The following is a 6,664-nucleotide window of genomic DNA, read 5'->3' on the forward strand; positions in this document are numbered from 1 at the left end:
CATGTTGAAATATATACAGAGCAAAAGACGGGTCAATCACAAGCATACACAATTAAATGTTTACATATCAGGCGAACGATATAACAGTATGGATTATCACCCTCAGCATGCAAGGTCCTCTCCTAAGGTCACATGATTACATACTTGAAATATGTGGCGCACATATATGTTAATAATATATATGTATGCTCCCGGAGGAAAGAATTTATCAGAAAGTCAAGAAGTATGTTTGTATTTAACAGGATGATGTATCATAAATGATATTCATTCACATCTCAATAAAATCCTACTTGGGCTATCGTAGTCTCGGCAGAAATCGCAATCGGGTATACACTGTTGTCAACTACAAGTATGTGGTCGATGCGAAGTGTTTGTACTTTAAAATTTGTATTACCTGGCCATTTCTAAGCATCCATACAGCTTGCTCGGGGAGTCCAGCTATCTCTGAGTTTCTGTAAATCTGAAGCATGGGACACTGTAAGATATAGTGTACTAAGGTGTGTGACCTTGGTGACCTACACAACCTGCATTCTTTTTCCTGTTCACCTGTCGGGACACCTAACTCCCAGTAGTATTTATACCCTAACCTAATTCTCATGTGCACAGAGTCTTTCCACTTGCTCTTGCCCCTCCCATAAGCGAAGTCTGTGTTTATCGCTAGATGCATATAGTGCTGCAAGGTTTCGCTCGTTTCAATCAATTCGCCTTTCTTAATCTCATCATAGTCTAACTGCATCCTCTTGATATTGCTCCTTGCCTGCTTAAGAGTCCGAGCACTTTGTATGTCCACCTCACATTTTTTAGCTGCCTCCTTCGCTACCTCATCCACAGCCTCATTAAGGGTGATACCGACATGCGATGGGATCCAGATGAATGTAATCTCACGTCCCTGGCCTCGTAGCCTATGAGCAATCAATCGGCACTCGTTAATAATGTGCTCAAACACAGGGTCCCTGCTGTTAAGAGAGTCCAGCGCTCCCCTACTATCCACAAAAAAGAAAGCATCTTTATTAATAATTTCAATCTTTTTAAGTGCTGTCAATATTGCCCATAACTCAGCCTGTGTTGACGATATATGATTACTCAGTCTTATCCCACTGCTTGTGGTGACCACGCCACTTGCAGTGAACTGTCTGATGATAACCCCACATCCTGCTCTGCCATCTTTCAAAACTGACCCATCGCAGTAGACATGAGCAATATCAAGGCGTGTTAGACTCTTTATTTTATGACCATGTCTTGATTTAAGTTGACCAGGTTCATAAAGCCTCTTATTCATAAAGAGGGGATCGACATCTACATTAATCGTCTGATCCTCCCATGGTGGCACTTTGGCGGATGCTTGAAACGATTGGCAAAAGTTTGGAAGCCATAAAATTCTATATCATTTTTAAGCGCCTTCATATATCCTCGTTTGCCCTGTCTATAAAAAGTCCTGATGTTGTCAAAACCGCTGACCATATCTCTCACTAATTTCTTTCCACTGTTCCCTCTCATGAGCCTAACGGCTGCTATGACATTAATCTCGCTTACTCTCTGTGCAATGCTTTGCAATCCTGTCTCTGTTCTCATTATGTCTATCCTAGCATTCTTTTGACACTCGAGGATAATACGCATAGCTTCATTCTGCATGGTTTCAAGCCTTCGGAGCCTCCCCTGACAAGCTATAGAAAGTGCTGGTGCTGCATAATCCACCAGAGCTCTTACTGTACTAATGTAGACTAGCCTCAGCAGAGGCACCCCGGCTCCTATCCCGCGACAAGCAAGTGCCCTGAGCGGCCGCAGTCGAGCCTTGCACTGTGTTAGTACGTGATTTACTTCAGCATCCTTGCTTGAGGCAGTGAAGCCAATGTACATACCCAGATATTTATATGTTGACACCTTCTCCACTGTTTTGTTGTTTAGAGTAAGTGGCACGTTGCCTCTTTGTTTACTCTGAAATTTGGTCTTTTCTTCATTTATAACCAGCCCCAATGTTTGAGCAAGACTAGTAAATCTGTCCAGCGCTGTTTGTAAATGGCGATGAGTGGTCCCTTGTATCAATATATCATCTGCATATAAGATTGGCTGAACGCCCTTAGGGTATTCCTCTGAAGCTATCCTGTTCATTAGTACATTAAAGAGCATTGGGCTTAAAAACCCCCCTGTGGAGTACCTAGCTCAAAACGTTTCTCCTCTGAGAAACAGCCTTGAAACCATACGCAAGCTTTCCTATCTGTCAGATAGTCACCAATCCATCTCAGCAACTTTCTTGTTACACCCAGTCTTGTCAATTCATACAGAATGACCTCCCCATTAGCTTTATCAAAGGCTCCCTGTAAATCTATAAAGACTCTACACTTTTCTGCATCATTAGATAAACACTGAATTACACAGTCTGATGTTCCCTTTCCCTTCATAAAGCCGTACAAATTAGACGACAGTTTATCTTCAATCATGTACATTAGTCTATTTAATAATATTCGCTCCATCATTTTACATATACAGGAAGTCAGAGATACAGGTCTGTAACCGCCAGCTGATTTTGGAATAGGTATTATAATAGCTTTCTTCCAGGCCTTCGGTAATCTACCCTCCGCGTAGCTCATGTTAAATAGGTCAATGAGAGGGCTGTTCGTCATGCTTGCTAATAAGTTGAGAATATCATATGTCACTCCATCTTCCCCTGGCGAAGTGCTTTTCCCTCTTTTAACAGCATTTAGAAGTTCGTGTGTAGTTATTGGCTGACAAGATACTGCAGTGATGTTTGCGGATGAAACAACCTGTCCTTTTCTTTCGGCTTCCCATGCAAACAAAGCGTCACGAGTGCTCTGTGGTAATGAAACCAGAGAAGATGCCTTTGCCCATTTCTCAATATGTTTGTTTGCCTCCTCCTCTGGGTGTGGGTGACCGATGTGGTTATTTGTTTTTCCCCTTACCTTGTTTACATGGTACCATATGTCTTTGAGACTTTTACTTTCCTCAATATTTTGCGCGAACTCTGACCAATACTTTTCTCTTACTTCCCTTCTTTTCTCCCCACACATCTTTGATATGTTAAGTAGTATGTCCTTATCTTCTTCCCGCCTACCTCTCTTAGCCCATTCCCTGTGTGCCATCCTTAACATTTGTGTCCACCCTTTAAGTGTCTTATCACTGCAGTATCTGTTTTTCCGTGCTCCGTGTTTCTTCTCCTTTCTGTGTGACTTAGCCTTTGTAGGTAAACATCTTTCTATCGCACTTAACAAATCCTCGCTGAACCTATCTAAACTTAGGGGTGTGTAATCTCTGTACCAGCCCTCCATATTGTAAATAAACAATTCTCTGTCGCTTGTGTCTACGACAAGCCTTTTTCTTTTGAATTTAACTTGTTTTTTACCTAAAGCTAACTTAATATAAAAGGCGAAATGATCACTAAGTAGTTCACTTACTATTTCACATTCTCCTTGAATCCCCTGACCGCCAAGCAGACAGGCATAATCAAGTCGTCTACCCTTGATGTGTGTCGCCTCTTTACTACCCAGCAAGCATGCCTCGGGCCTTTCTTTGAGAAATTGATAAAATCTGATGCCGTTATCATTGATTTTACCCATCTCTAATTGTGGGTGCCTAGCATTAAAGTCACCCACTATCAGAGTCGAGTCAGAGTACATGCAATCTGGTAGGTACCTGAGATCAAAGCATCTCCCAGAGATGTATACATTTGCAATATATACTTCACCTTCTTGTAAATACAGCTTCACACATACACTTTCAATACCTTTATTTCTGCACGGTATCTCTAGCAGTTCAGAAGGTATTGCACTTTTCACGTAAGTAGACACTCCCCGTGTCCGGTCTCCGGAATTAAGATGATATGCTCTATAACCATTGAGTTTAAGAGTGTCACCTTTAGTGTCCCTAGTTTCCTGGAGACAAATTACGTCTATGTCATTTTTCAACACGAAATAGTGGACGTCTGTTACTCTAGTAAGTAAACTACTCACATTCCACGACATTATCTTAATACTACCACACTCCATCAGACCTTTATGGTTTCCTTATATTTGGCAAACAGTTCCTGGATGTTTGCCCACTCTTCCTGAACTAACTCCCACTTTCTAAGAAGTTTATCCTTTTCTGCGTCTTTGCATTTAAGTAACAATGACCTGAAGGTCGTGGATGTTGTTCCTTCCACTACACTCGGAATTATTTTCCTTTCTTTTCCCTTGATCGTAATTTTACTTTCTGTGTTTTTCTCAGCCACTAAAACACTGTTATCTTTCTTTGGGATATCTTGCTCGGGAGCTTCTTCCTCAGCCTCCACTCCCTTTTTCATGTCTGCTACAGCACTATCCATCACTATCGCAATCTTTTTTTCAATTGCATCCATCCTCTGCATTAATGTATGCAGCATTCCAGCAATTGCAGATATCTCTTTTACTGGAGAATCTGCATCACTGTCTCTCGTCGTTTCCTGGGCTGCAGTGTCTTCTGTCGTCTGGCCGTTGATTTGTTTGTTCATGGCCTTCCGGTCATCTTCCTGGAGTTGCAGTCCTCGCGGTGGGCCTTGCAACCAAGCATTGGGGGGCGGTACAGGAATACTCTCCTGCACAGGTCGTCTGGTGGTCAGTCCTCTTGCCTTTTCCTCGGTTTCTTTACGGGAAGCCGAGGAATTAAGTTCCACCTTTGGCCTCGCCTTGCATGACAGAGCCCCAGCATTGTGCGAGCCTCCGCAATTGCAGCAGCAAGGTTTCACCCTCTCTCCTTTTTCTATTTTTTCTCTGCAAAGCCTGGAGTCATGCTTCCTGCCGCAGAACCTGCACCTGGCGTCCTGCTGACAGGTCCACGACTTGTGTCCCCATCTGCTACACTTGAGGCATAGGACTGGCGGCTCCACATACGGCGCCACCCTCCTGTACCCCGCCCCAGATATGAAAACCTTCTCCGGGACTTCTCCTTTCATGAGGGCAACCAGCTGACATCGCTCCTCGCCTCGTGACTCGTGCCTTTTCACCCAAACAATCCTCTCGTCGCAGAGGAGGAAGTCTGGGTCTATTTCTAATGGGTACTGAAATATAATGACCTTCGTCATTTTTTCCCCTTTCTGTGGGACAACTAGCACTGTCCCCTTATATCCCTGAGCTGTCAGGAACTGCTCCGCTTCCTCGTCCTTTACCGTAAGATACGGTCTTCCTTTCGCTTCCTTTAGCAGCGGCTCAAAATGGCAATGTTCTTTTCCAAGTTCCATTGCCCACTTTAGTTTTTTCAATGAAGGACATTCCGCAGGATTCTGGGAATAACAGCCTTCTCCTGCCCTTCCCACTGTCACTGACCACTGCCTTGTTGACTTCCACATCGTCGTCCTTCATTTTTTTGTCCTTTCTTTCAAATTCACTTTCAGAGTCACTGGAGTTGTCACTCTTGCTGTCTTTTCTGGATCGCTTCATGCGTTCCGTTAGTGCAGTCCATTTCGTCAGTTGCCAGATCAGAATCCAGGGACACCGAAGTGGCAACGGGAGCCATGTTGACAACTGGCGACCTGAGGTCAGTCCGCCTGATGTCAGTCCGCAAAGCGATTTAGAGTTTCGCTGTGGTCGCCAGCGAATACGCTAGGGCAATATGCAATATAATCACATAGCCTTGAAAATGATAAAACATACGCAAGAGATGCGTAAAATTTGCTGGAGGGCCCAAGTCACCTCACCCGCTCCCTGTCCAAGGACCAAGGGGGGGGGGGGGGGTAAACACAGGATTCTAGGAATCTTTCACGATTGAGGACACCACTAGAAACACGTCCTACTTCTACGAGTGATACAACACGACTGAGTTAGCTTAAGAGACAAGAAAAGGGCCACATGGATCAGGCAGCAAACAAAAGTAGAGGATATACTCAAGACCATCAAGAAGAAAAAGTGGTAGTGGGCTGGACACATATATCGGAGACAGGACAACAGGTGGACAAAGAAAACAACAGAATGGGTAATACACGACACAAAGAGACCCAGGGCAAGACCAATGACTAGATGGCGGGATGAAATAGCAAACTTCGCAGGAGTAAACTGGAATCAGAGGACACAAGACCGGAATGACTGGAAAAAATTGAGAGAGGCCTACGTCCTGCAGTGGATTGATACAGGCTGATGATGATGATGATGATATATATAAATATATATATATATATATATATATATATATATATATATATATATGTATATATATATAAATATATATATATATACATATATATATACTGTATATGTATATACATATATATATATATATATATATATATATATATATCTATATTTATGTATATATATACATACACACACACACACACACACAAACACATATATATATATATATATATATATATATATATATATATATATATATATATATATATGTATATATATATGTATATATATATACATATATATATGTATATATATACATAAATATATATATGCATATATACATATATTTATTCATCTCTCTCTCTCTATATATATATATATATATACATATACATATATATATATATATATATATATATAATATATATATATATATATATATATATATAGGTATATATATGTATATATAGATATATACATATATATGTATATATATAATACATATATATATGCATATATATATATATATATATATATATATATATATATATATATATATATAATAG

The 6,664-nt window shown here is 41.1% G+C and overlaps 1 pseudogene; it reads right to left on the reverse strand.

Annotated features, from left to right (window-relative positions):
• LOC147472405 (uncharacterized) overlaps window positions 1–5,408 on the reverse strand; it is an 8,950-nt pseudogene extending 3,542 nt beyond the window's left edge.
• Between the last annotated feature and the right edge of the window lie 1,256 nt (window positions 5,409–6,664).

This window comes from Penaeus japonicus, unplaced genomic scaffold, assembly GCF_977035675.1.
Source record: "Penaeus japonicus unplaced genomic scaffold, GWHDUDI00000001_assembly GWHDUDI00000002, whole genome shotgun sequence".
Taxonomy (NCBI): domain Eukaryota; kingdom Metazoa; phylum Arthropoda; class Malacostraca; order Decapoda; family Penaeidae; genus Penaeus; species Penaeus japonicus.